A 14,295-nucleotide genomic window follows, 5' to 3' on the forward strand; every position below is an offset into this window, starting at 1 on the left:
TTAGAGGAGTTCAGGGAATGGATTGTGACTTTTGCTTGTGGAGTATGTTGGATCAGGAATTCTTTTTAAGGCACACATTGGACAAGTTACCTCTGAGGTCTCAGTCACTTTTGGTTTTCCAAGACTCTATATAGGCTTGTCCATACTACCAAAGGCATAAAGCTTTTGCAAATTGGAAAAAAGAAGTACTTTCTGGTCAAAATGAAAGGTCTGATCATCATCCAGTGTGTGTGTCTGGGTGTGTACATGAGTGGGCACATGCTTAAGAGAGTGTCTATGTGTGCCAGTGTATGTAGTTTATGTGTGGGTATGCATGTAATAGATGAAAAGCTGGGGCTGAGGGGACAGCAAAAAAGAAGAAAAGATGAAGAGGTCTTTTATATTCCATTGGCAAAAACCAAATGACTAAACCATTCTGGGTAAATCTGATAAAAGATAATTGCTCAGCTCAATTCGGGGCTGAATTGTCTCTATGACCGATGGGACTTGGACCATCAGAGCGAGGGAGGGACATTAGCAAGGGCCCATTCATTAGATTTCTCTTCCCAACCACCAAGAAAGGCAAAGTAGGGTTCACATGCTCATTCTCTGCCTGCCAGACCTTGGAGACCATGGACATACTCATTCAGAAGTGCCAGCGGAGTGTACCATTGGGCCCTGCTCTCCAGCACTTCATTAGCAAGTCATCCATCTGCTATTGTGTCCACAAACAAGAGCTGGCAGGTGAGGAGCTAAGCCATCAGGGCACAACCAATTTCCTTTCTTAAAGTCAAAAAAACAATCATTTCCCCACTGGTGGAAATAATAATTAGGACCTGGCTGGGATGTAATTAATCTGTAGGAATATATTAGAATCCAAGAGAAGCTTCAGTAAAGAAAATTCTCTTCTGAGCCCCAGCTGGGATCTGTATCTTAAAACTTTTGGCTAAATGGTTCAGTGGAAAAGGGCCTGGGTAGAGAATTCAAAGACCTGGGATCTTATCCAAACCTTGCCAGTAACTGAGTTACAGAATCACAGCTGGAAAGAACCTTGGGGGTGGATAATGAGTCCTCTGCCTTTGACAAGTCCTCCTTCCTCAGTTTCCCCATCTGTATAATGAGTGAGTGAGTTTGTATGAACTCGAATCTCCTCAGTTTGGCATTGTACTTTCCCTGTTCTAAGTTCTTTCCCAGTGCTGATATTTCATGTTCTAAGGGCCCTCCCAGCTCTGACATCCGCTGTCCTAGGGGCCTTCCCTGTTCTGACATAGTACACCCTAAGCCCCTTCCCAATTTTTGTATTTTCTATTCCAAGACACTTCCTGGCTCTGACATGCTCTAATTTCCCTCCTACCTCTAACATTCCATGTTCTAAGGTTCTTTCCATCTCTGATATTCAGGGCTTCTAAATTCTCAGCCTATTTTAACAGTAGGTACAAACATTTTAGTTAAATTTTAATATCAATGAGATTACAAAATTATACATGGGCATTATTTTTAATTGCAAAAATGCATTAAGTGGCATGCGATTTTTTCTCAAATAATTAAAAGTGCTTTGTAAAATGTGACATTCTAATACTGCACAGCTAAAACTGATTATTTAAATATGGAGTCTAATTGGACTGTAATTCACATTCAATAGAAGGCTAGACATTTTTCAAATGAATGAAAATGTTCTATAAAAATCAATTCATTATGGAAGAGTTACAGATTACTAAGTTGCCGTTAAAATGTAATCATTTATATGTGCGAAACAGCAAGCACACAGTAATAACACCATTAACACACCCTGATTGCACATTTTAAAAATCCACAAACCTTCCACTGGGATGTGGGGAGAATTCAGGATTTTTTTTTCATTTTAAGGATGAAGATATGTGATGATTAAAAGCATCCTATCTCTCCCCATGAGGAGCTCAAAATTTGGAAAGAGACAGGGAATATGGGGGTCCATTTCTTAAAAAAATGGTGAAGGTGGTTCCCTGCCACACACTTTCCTCCACATTCCTCAATCCATACAAAACAATCTGTTTGGAAATACACAAATTTCTTCAGATCCATTGAAGGAAATGTATATGGTTCATTGTTGGTTTCATCATTAATTGACAAGGTAGAAAGGAAGAAGAAAGAAGGAAGAGAAGGAGGATGAGGAGAAGGAGGATGAGGAGAAGGAGAAGGAGAAGGAGAAGGAGGAGAAGGAGGAGAGGTAAAAAGAATGTATGTAGTGCTTTATGGTTTGCAAAACACCTGACATTTATCCCTGGTCTTCACACCAACTCTGTCATGGGTAGATACTATTACCATACTCATTTCACAGCTAAGGAAGCCAAAGATCACTGAAGCCAGGTGAATTGCCAAGAATTAAACAGTTTTTAAGTGTATGAGATAGAATTTAAACTCAAATCTTCCTAACTGTTAACTCCAGCATTCTATCTATTGCAAGATCCATTGCCAATACTGAGTCCCTTCTCTAAATGTATGCAGCATATATTGACTGTACTCAAAACATTCAGGACTTGGTTAGACAGGTTGCTGAATTTGAGGTGAGGTTCCCTGGCTTTCTTCAAGTCCCAGCTCAAACCCCACCTTCTGTAAGAAGCCTTTTCCTATCCCTCTTTACCATTCATGCCATCACTCTATCGATTCTCTCTAAGTTATCCTGTCTAGAACTTGTTTATACATAGTCATTTTCACAGTCTCCTGCATTATACTGTAAACTCCTGGTGAGGAGGGATTGTCTTTTCCCTTACTTTGGAAGCACTGTGCTAATCTCTGGGTTTAAACTATCCTTGTCAACTGACTGAAATGTTGCCAGGTGGTGTACCCAAGGAGAGTTGCCCTCCTGCTGTATTTGGAGATGGGACACAGGAACTCAGGATAGAGGCCAGTGCTGGACATACCACTTTGGGAATTATCTCAGTGAAGATGAAAGTGGAAGCCACAGAAATAGAGATCACAGTTAACTGGTGTGAGATCTAAAATTGGATATTAGATCATAAATCTCCCCTCTTTAACCTTTCCCTTAATTTATCTCCCAGACTAGTAAATGGAAGAAGCTTCTGGTTTTCTAGTTAGAGCTTTTATTGTATGGTAGTTACCAGGTGATGTTGATTAGAGGGATAAGAAAGTAGAAATACAAAGCAAATCGTCTTAAGTCTAAGCTTAGTCTATATTCCATATAAAACTCACCAAAAGCCCAAGGCCACTTTTGGGGAGAGAGAGAGACCAAGTCAAGCCCGTGCTGCTGCTAACTGCGAGCCAGGCTGAGTCAAACTCCAGTCAGTGTCTGTCTGTGCAGCGCAGTCAGGAGACCAGCAGAGCAGGGAAAAGCTCCCACTTCCATTCTCTCCTTGCCTTTTAAGCTCGCACCCTGGAAGTTGAGTGCTTAGCAGGCTGTCTGGCATGCATAGCTCATGCCATTGGTCTCCTCCCCGAAAGGGTGGTCCTTAAAAAAACTGGCATCTCTCCATTATCGCTAACTGACTGTTAAAACTTTTTACCACACTGGTAAACTCTTCAATATGTGACGACCATTTTAGCAGCTTCTCGGTCTATAAGTAATCAAATATTGATTGACTATCAGGTGGTTATATGCTTTTGTGATGTCCCGTAACACAATCTACACCACCTGATTTGAATTAAAGACCTCTTGGGAAACTTTCTGACTCTCAAGCACGCAGCATGATCTCAATGATCTGAGCATTGTCTGGACACTGATCCCCATGAGGACCCTTGAATGATGCCCCCAAGCTCCCTTTTTCTTCTTGAATATCTGATTAGTTCTCATTCTCTTTTTACAAGGCCATAGCCCATCCACCATGCTTGGGTATGATCCTTCATGTCTTGCTCATTTAGTGGCCAGATTCAGACTTGGGCTAGTTTCAGGGGAAAAAAATATTTTATTATACGTGTCATGAGCCAAAGAGGTCACCACTTTTCAATTACCGTTCTTTATCACACTTTCCTCTTTTTATAATTAAAGCTGGTCCTACTTTAAAAAAATAATAACCCACATACTTTTATGTAATACTTTTTATCCACTTACTTTCCAGGGATCTCATGAGGATTAATAGACACAATTCAAGTTGGGGGAATGTCAGATTGAGGCTTTTAATAGACCCATAGATGAATCTCTGTATTAAGGAGAGATTTGACAGTACTGTGAAGAAGCATGGATGAAGTCAAGGCTCTGTCTCCATGTGGGAGACATTCAGGAAGCCAAAGCTAGAAAACATGAATTGGGAGAATTCCATGAAATGCTCAGATAGGCCTGCCCCTTTGATGTTGTAAAATTGAAAAAAAAGAGAGAAAAGAAATTCCAAAGAACAGGATCCTTCCTTCACCAGCAGGAGATACCCCTAGCAGAGTTGTGTTCATGGAAAATGAGGTCTCCACGTGGGGTTTTTCTCATTGGATACAGGGTGCAGTGGTTTGCCATGTGCCAAATAGTACCTGCCTTTAACGAGCCTAGTTTATACCTATCCTTCCTGCTGCTCTCTGAATACTAATAACAGGCAGAATCAACACAGTGATATAAGGGTTGCAGAGTGCTTTACATGGGTTATCTCACTGAATTCTCTGGACAGTTCCATGAAGTGGGTGCTCTTTTAATAATTGTTCAGATGTGGAAACTGAGGCTCAAGGAGTTGAAGTGAAAGTGAAGTGTAAGGTCAGCCAGGGAGTATCAGCAGTGGAATTTGAACTCCAAGTCTTATTGACCCCCAATCCAGTTCTCCATGCAACAACTCCTTGTTGTTCTTTTTATTGTGGGTTATTCTGGTTAGTTATGGCATGCACAATAATAATGCCTATTTTCCTGTGAGCCAGTCCTAGTTTGAAATCTATTAGAAACATAACTTTTGGTCCCTATATAGGAAAGAGATTAGAGGAAGGATGAGTGCATGTGGCCACCACTTTCTTTTCTGTCTGGATGTTCTCTCACCTTGTACATTCCTTGCTCTCCACTTGCATAGCCAAGATCCTATTGGGGGTCCTCCATGACATCATTTCTAAACTATTGCTAATACCCCTAATTGGGTTCCCTGCCTCCAGATGCTGCTTCTTGAATCCATCCTCCACAGATGCCAAAATGATTCCCCTTAAGTACAATTCTCTTCATATCTATCCCATTCTCATTTTCACTACTCTAGTAAGTGGACTCCAGTGACTCCCTATTACCTCAAGGATTTAGAATCAAAAACCTCCTCTGCTTGGCAGATAGAGCTCTTCACAAACTGGCCCTTTCCTATTGGTTATTACTCATGTAGAAAACTCAACCTTCCATATATTTGCACTGGCTGCCCTTCATGCATAGAATACGCTCATTTCTCACCTCCATTTCTTAGAATACCTGTCTTTCTTGAAGACTCAGCTTAAATGTTACCTCCTGCAGGGTATCCCCCTCCCTTAGTCCCATTTGTGATAGCATTCTTTTTTTTTTTTGGAGGGGGAGATGAGGGTTAAGTGACTTGCTCAAGGTCACATAACTAGTGAGTGTCAAGTGTTTGAGGCCAGATTTGAACTCAGATCCTCCTGAATCCACGGCTAGTGCTTTATCCACTGAACCACCTAGCTACCCCCTATGATAGCATTCTACCAAAGGTTACCTTTCCTCTCATTTGCATGAATCTTATATATACATATACATTATATATAATATAGATATGTGTATGTGTGTAAGCAGTCCCCCCATTAGAGTATAAGTTTCTAATTTCCAGCCAAGATAACTGCTTGCTAGAGGTAAGAAGACAAGCTCCCCATACTTACACTCTGGCAAAACACTATAAGTTGGTTCAGGTCAATTAATGATCAAGAAATCTAATGGGAAATAAAAAGTAGCATCTTCCACTAATCAACTGCACAAGATGACAATTAGAAGCCCAGAGCAAGAGGATGAAGGTCTGTCTGCCCAAGGAGCCCTAGCATAGGCAAAGAAGCCCAGGCTCCCCACATCCTCTGAGACTTGCTGGAAAGGTAAGTAGCCTGGGGCACACTGGAGACCTAAGAAAACCCCATGTGGTAATAAACCCCCAGGGGTAGTAGAAGTTGCTAAAAATGGCAGTGATGAGTACAGACAATGCAGGACTCAGACAGGGACACCTCAAGGCTCTGATGTCCCAAGGACTCTGCACTGAGATACCATACAGGTACTAAATTTCTATCATTCTGAAGCTCAAAGATAGAATGAAGGGCAGGGTTAAAACCAGAAAACATATATATATTATATATATATATACATATATATGTATGTATGTATATGTATATGTATGTATGTATATGTATGTATGTATATGTATGTGTATATGTATGTGTATATGTATGTGTGTATATATATGTATGTATAAATATATTTTTAAAAAGCAACTTTATGGGTGGGCAGCTAGGTGGCACAGTAGATAAAGCACTGGCCCTAGATTCAGGATGATCTGAGTTCAAATCCAGCCTCAGACACTTGCCACTTACTAGCTGTGTGACCCTGGGCAAGTCACTCATTGCCCTGCCCCCCCAAAAAATTAAATTAAATTTTAAAAAATGGCAATGTTCAGGCTTTAAGTTTGGAGAGATTAGTAAATTACAGGAAATTCCCTTGACTTCAAAGAATTATTATAGAGACAGTGATTCCCAAAACTTGAAGCTGGAAAAGAATAACTCCATAATCACTAAAAACAGAAACTAAAGGAAAGAAATATATTTTTTTCACAGAAATCACCAATATACCTAAAAATTTTGAAGCAAGGGATAAAATATTAAAAGTTTAAAATTCTGGATAAAAGAATAGAAAGGAAAACAGACAACTTAAGAGAGAAATTAGTAAACCTTACCCAAGTAAGCGACTCCCTGAAAATTAGAATGGAATAAAAAGAAAGCAATAAGGGGCAGCTAGGTGGTGCAGTGGATAGAGCACCAGCCCTGGAGTCAGTAGTACCTGAGTTCAAATATGGCCTCAGACACTTAACATTAACTAGCTGTGTGACCCTGGGCAAGTCACTTAACCCCAATTGTCTCACTAAAAAAAAAAAAAAAAAGAAAGAAAGCAATAACTCCATGAAAGAGCATGAACTATTACAACAAAATCAAAGATGGAAAAAATGACCTCTTGTGAACCAAGATAACATATTAGGGACAGCTACCCAGCTGAACTCCCTTACCATTTCCTTTCAAATGACTTTGAAATAATGCTTCAAATCAAATTTTGTAGCTACAGAATCAACAGAAAGTCATGGTGAGATATTCTCCCAGCCTAAGAAACTTAAGAGGTTGGCAGGCAAAGTCAATTATATCAGGGTGGAAGTCTGCCTACACATGCAGCAGTGATAACATCTGTAGCTTTGGGAGCTCTCAGCCCAGAGATAGTAAGTGAGAGGAAGGGGTATGACACCACTGGTCAGACAAAGACCCTTTGCTGGCACTGGGTAAAGATGGTATGGATTGACAACTCTATTGCCCATACGCATTTCTGGGTCCCAGTTCCAGGGTGGAGAGAAGTGCTAGTGGTGGGCACCAAAAACTTGCCAATGCCTGGAACTAACTCTGAAAATGGAAAACTGCGGGATGAAAAAGCCTAAAGCTTGAAAAACTGCCTCCCCACCCCTAGTAGAGCCCAAATTTAACAAACATTTTAAAGTCAAGAAATAATCTTGGAAAATGAGCAAACAAAAACAACAAAAGTATTTGACCATAAAAAGCTACTATGGTGGCAGAAAAGACCAAGATATAAACTCAGAAGAGGATAACCATGTGAAAACAAATACCAAAAAAGCCTTAATGAAATATCCTCATTGTAACCAAGCTCAATAAAAATTCCTAGTATAATTAAAGAAAGAGATAACAAGTAGTATAGGAAAAATTGAAAAAGGATAAGCGATGCAAGAAAAGTATGAAAACAGAACTAGCAGCTTGATAAAGGGGGCACAAAAATTCTGAAGAAAATAACAGAATTGATCTAACGGTAAAAACACATTGAATAGGAAAATTTCTTAAAAAGCAAACTTTCTGATCTTGAAGGAGGGATTAAAAGGATAGAGGAACACACACACAAAAGAAGGAATTGGAATCTAAGGGAATTCCAGCCATTTGGGAAATGGCTGTATAAATTGTAATATTATGGTAATATGAAGGTAATGAAATGTTATTTTGACAAAAGAAATAATAAAAGGCATGATTTGAGAGGTTCTTGGTAAGGATGAATTGATTCAGAATGAAGTGAGAGAGCTAAGAGAGCAATTTATGACAACATTTTAAAGAAAACCCCAAAAGATTTTAGAACTATAATCTAAGCAATGACTAACCACATTTCCAGAAGACACATGGTGAAACTTATTACCCACCTTCTGAAAGAGAAATGATGGACTCACAACCCATGTAGGAAAACTCACTATAGTCTTCTTCACTTAACTAAAGGCTATTAGAAGATCTGTAATCCCCAGACAAGGAAAATTAAGATGGTGGAGAAGCATCCTTCCTGCATTAAGTTTTCTATCAAGCTGAGACATCAAATGTTTTATTAGTGTTTTCCATCATCCTTATAAGTTAAAGCAGCCATGGGAAAATGGGAGAAAATATAGTCATTTAGAGGAGATACAGCCCAGATCTCTTTGGGTAATTGTATTAGAAATTTCCAAAGTGAGCTGCAGCACCCCTCCCAACACCATCATCCCTGATACAAATAATGAAATATTTAGTTAATGTCAATGAATTCTGGCAGATGTTACATACAGTGACAGAACACATCTCAAAACATCTGCAGAAGCTGCTTAAAGGGACCATTCACTGCTTACTCTCTTGGATTGAGAAAATAAATGGAGACATGGTGTCTAGTATATAGAGGATTTTCAACAACCTTAGCTTGGTATAAATGGTGAGGCTGTATGGAGGTGATTAGGAAGGCTACTGGACTTAGAAGTCAAATAACTAGGTTCTGTCCAAGCTCTGACATTAACTAGCTATGTTACCATTGGTAAGTCATTTCCCTTCTCTGAGTGTCCATTTAACCAGAGGAGGCATCCTCACATTGTAGAAAAAACACAGGTAGAAAAAGAAAGAGAAACCAACAGACCAACATATACAGAGACAGAGACAAAGAAACAGAAACAGAGACAGAGTGAAACTCATAGAAGCAGAGACAGAAAGATATAAATAGATAAAGACTGAGAGACAGAGATAGACAGGGGAAGAGACAAAGACAGAGAGGCACATACCATACAGTGTAGAATCTCTTAGAACATGAATGGGCAGGATTGTCAATTTTGTAGCCTGCCTAACATTGCCACTGAAAACAGAGATTTCAGCCACATTAAACAGTCAAAGAAGTTAGGTCACACTGGAGAGAGTCTTTGACTGGGAGTTAGAAGTTCTCAGTCTACTTCTTTTCTCAAAACTGACTTTTGACCTGGAGTGGGGGATGCCTCTCTATCAATCTTTCTACCTGTAAAGCACTAATAAACGACCATTAATTTATTAAAAAATCATAACCATGGACCAAAATCAGAATACTGTCCATGGACTGGTAAGCATGTTCCTTGTCATCATGTGACATTTAATGAAGAGGTGGGGATTAGCTGGCCTCTGACATCCCTTTTAGTTTTAACTTTGACTGATTCTCTAATTATGGGTCTGGTTGGACAGATCAAACTGCAAGGGTATAAGGGTGTGTGTGTGTGTACATATGTACATGTATATATGTATGCATACACACATACATATATACACATATATACACACACATACATACATACATATATTTATATAATATATACATCCTCAGTGTCTAAAGATTGGCCAAGAAGTTGGCCTTGGAGAGATGTATTGCAGAGTAATTGAAAAGAGAATAGTTGATGCTACATTTACTTTCTTTGCAACCAATCCAGAGAATCCTTTCTTCTTGTTAATAGCTTCCTTTATGTTCCATGCGTGCTTGCACACACACACACACACCTATAAGATAATAATATGTCATTAAAAATAAAACAACAACAACAACAACAACATACACTCTACTTCTTGCCATCCCCAGGCTGGTATTACTGAGCTATGGTCTATTAGATTCCAAAGCTGCCCATTTCTCAAAAATAAAAAGAATATTGAAGCTCGTTTGTGCTGCAACATCTCCCTGATTAGAATGCTCAAGAAACTGATGAATATGCAGTTTCATATCTACTTTCCATAGCAGTCAATAATACTGCCTCTGGGACATTGGACCCAACTGGGGATGCAGTACAATACCCTGAATTTATTAATACACTGATGCTGAACAGCGCTGGGGAGGGAATATGACACAGCTCCTCTTTTCATGAAGTTCACTTTGAGAAATTAAGCTCACTGAAGGATGGAAGATATCTTCACTAATGTATGGAATGGAGATAGATGGGAGAGAGAAAAGGCCACAGGCCTATGATTGTCTTCATGCACATCCTCAATTCTTAGGTCTATAATTAAAAGAAAAAACTGGGGAAAATTTCTGAGGGTTTTAATAGACTGCAAGGATAAAACACACAACCTAATGCAACCTTGGCTTGCATTATATATTGTCTTGGTTTATATATTAAGAGTTATGGCTTCCAGGACAACTTAGCTCATGGTCCCAATGTTGTCTTCCATGGGACATCTGGAGTATGGTATTCAGTTCTGAGTACCACATTTTATGAAAGACACTGGTAAGATAGAGTGACTTAAGGGGAGGGCAGAGAAGATGGTAAGAGTACTGGTGATCATACCTTAGGAAGAGCTTTTGAAGGAACTGGAGATTTTTATCCTGGAATACAGCAGACAAAATGACTTACATTAGGCATCTATAACAATCTAAGGCTATATCTTGGGGATTGCTGGGGTGGAGGTTTGAACTGTTTCTGCTTTGCCCCACAGGACAGAACTAGGACCAAAGGAGGGAAGTTACAGAGAGGCAGATTTGGGCTCCAGACTCACTCCCAAGAGGAGTGGATTACTTTGGATGGTATTGAGCTCCCACTCACTGGAGGGCTACAGACAAGATATTGTAGAGCATTGCCTGGTTGGATACTGCTTGGACTAGACATCCTCTTGTGTCCCTTTCATAACTTGTCAAGGCTGGGAGGGTCTTTTCCCTATGTTGTCCATCCTATGAATGCCATGAATCCCTAGAATTGGACAGAGCCCTGGTCTTGCAATCATGAAAACCTGGGTGTAAATCCTACCCCTGACATAAATTGGCTACGTGACCATGGGCCAGTTCTTTAGCCTCTTGGTGTTTCCAGTCAGGCTTCCAAGGCGAGAAGTCACAGAGAGCATTCTGACCCTCAAATGCAGGGCCCTTCCCCACAAGGAGCCCTTTCCTCATCATAAATACTAAATAATTGTGACATAAAGTAGGAAAAAAGCATATCACAATGTGAAGAATGTTAGGATTGTAATCCTGACGGCCTGCATTCAAATCCTGTCTCTGTAACTTATTATGTATGTGACCACAGACCAGTCATTTTATTCCCTTAACCTCAATTCCCTCATTTGTGAAATGTGGAGGGTTGCATTAGGTGAATTCTCAGATCTCTTACAACTGTATTTCTATGATCTTGTTCATTGAAATGAACACAACTACCCCCACCTCTGACTTCCTGAATTTATTCAGAATGGTAAGTGAGGGGTTTTCCTGAAAGCCATTTTAATATTACCAGAGGAAAGAGAGCAGGAGACCCTGTGGGCAAAGGGCAGGGGACAATGGAGTGGAGAAGAGTTGGCTGGTACAGAAAAAAAGAGACTTTACCCACTTTACAAAATACCTCTATGACTATATAGTCTATGACTTGATTTGACCCTTGTGGGGAAAATCATTGGGCTAGGCATGGCAAGGGTGGACTGTTTCTTTTAATCTCTCCCCTACCCCAGGTCTGCTTAATGCCAAAGGCTCCCAACTGCTTCCTGCTGGTAATTTGTCTTCCAGTTGAAAGAGACAAACCAGAAACCTCATTTCCATTGATAATATGGAAAAGTCATATTGGAACTTAGCTTAGCATTCTTCAGGAAAGTGTCTTCACACATCTCTTCTATTGACACAGGAGGTCTCTGGGGCAAGAGAGCCTGGTGTCTGGCCAATAAGAATCCAGGAAACATCCTTATCTTCATATAAGTGATTCCCAGGATTTACAGTGGTCTTTGGGGTGGATTTTGAGCTACCTGGGTCTCAGATCAGGAAAGGACTCAGACATCTCTCACCTTTTCCTTATATGAATAAGGATTTCCAACTGGGCTTTCATGAGCAGGGAAGACCTGTGGTAAAGGGAAGCCTTACTTTGTCTCTTTGATTGTCCCTTCCACCCTGACTATGTGGTCCGGCTAGCCCAGACTCATCCACATCTCCTGAACATGCCAAATGCATTCCTGTCTCCATCATTTTGCTCAAACTGCAACCCTATTCTACCTGTATTATAATTGTACTCCACCTCCACCCCACCCACCTGCCTATTCCCTAAGTAGATGTCATTTCCTAACCCACTCAGGAAATTCTGTTGCCTTTGCATCCCAGAAATAAAAGGGTTGGTAAGAATCCCCTCTATAGCAGAGCTGAAGAGTGGTGATTTGACCTTTCCCTAAAGACCTTCATTGAGAAGGAAGCTGCTACTATTACCCCAGTGGAATTCCTTGGTTGTTATATAACTGTGTCTCATGGGACAACTCCATGATGGCTGGATTACACTTGCCATTGGGACAAAGGAAGATGCATCATGGGCATGAACAGGACTAAGGAAGTGTGTGCTGGAAGTGTTAACTAACTAACTAAGGGGTCAGGCAAATGGAAGAATCAAAGGCAGCTCTGAGGAGTGTAACTGTCAAGGAACCAGAATGATATCCATTTAGACATGCTACCAGCACCACCCCCTAATAACAACAAAAAACCAACAATAATAATAATGGTAAAATAAGAGCACTAACAACAAGATTTATATAGTGTTTTCAGGTTTGAAAGGTGCTTTGCATATACTATCTCATTTGACCATGACCAATTAATTCAAAGGGAAAAGTCTGGAGATCAGGTGAGAATTCACGGCTGAAAACACAGAATTAGAAAGAGATGATAATTGAAAGTACAGTAGTAAATGAAAGGGATGAGAAAAACAAAGACAATGATGTATGCCTTGGACACAAGAGCTGCTCAATGAATGCTGCTTGAGTTGAACTGAATTGAATTGCAAGCATATCATACCTCACCTGCATAAAAGTCAGGCTTGTGAGGTTTTCACTCCACTCACAGGGATCCCTAGCACCGTTAAGGGCATTCAGGGCTCTGAGCTCTCTGCTCTTGGCTTCAGCAGCCACCAAGGTGCAACCCCACCAAGTATAGAGGCTGGTCCCCTCTAGCTGAGTTCCATTATCCACTAACAGTCAGACTGGCTTTTATAAAGGAATATTGACTTCAGAAGATAAAATTGTGAATATACAAACATCCCCCAACACATAGGAGGCACAATCCCCCTTCCTTCACCATCTCAGCTTCAGAGGAAGGGAAGGGGTGAGGTTCCTAGCTTGGTTCAGTTCTTGTAAAACACAATCCTATTTCTAAATCCTAAATCCACCTTGGGCTCAAATCCCAGGCCCACAAGCTTTTCAGGTCTTCCATGTCATCTGCAACCCTAGTTCCAAGGGATCACCTCCAGAAGCTGAAACTAAGAAGGACAAACAATGCAGAATAGAGACAAACACTCCCAAGCCCATTTCTTGGAGCCAGGGTTAAAGGAAGAACAAAGGAAGGAAAGCACTTCTCTCTCACTGGTTTGGTTTATGGGATCCTTTCCATGCTAAGAGCACAGAAAAAGGGAGCAAATGATTCTGTTTCATCTGTTTTAAAGATGCAGGAAATCAATCCAAAGAGGCTTCCCCTTCCTACACGGTAGGGGATGCAACGGGCTCCATATTAGGGGAACTGGCCACACCCAAAGAAGCCTAGGTTTCAGATATCCTTCCTTTGAAATATGAAATTTACCATCCCCAGCAAATAGGTGGGAGTACATTTTATAATAAAATCTTCGTCCCCAAGTCAGAACAGTTTTCTATGGTCACTGAGAAAGCAAAAGCATTATTCTTTTACCTTCTTTCCCAGTGTCACATAGCCAAGTCTTGAATATCACATGAATTCCCTTATGGACAGATGAAAATTACAATTATTTCCAAATAAAGTTTTGCAGATTCAGACAACAAAGAACATTTTACCGAGATCCTCATGTAAAACAACAGAATAGAAACATTTTACGTTTATCAACTATCACTTTGTTCATCCACAAACACAAGAAAGAACAAAGACAAAGAAAACTTTGTTCTATCTTGACCAGAAACGCAGTCCACACTGAGTTT

This window comes from Dromiciops gliroides, chromosome 5 (genome assembly GCF_019393635.1).
Source record: "Dromiciops gliroides isolate mDroGli1 chromosome 5, mDroGli1.pri, whole genome shotgun sequence".
Lineage (NCBI taxonomy): Eukaryota > Metazoa > Chordata > Mammalia > Microbiotheria > Microbiotheriidae > Dromiciops > Dromiciops gliroides.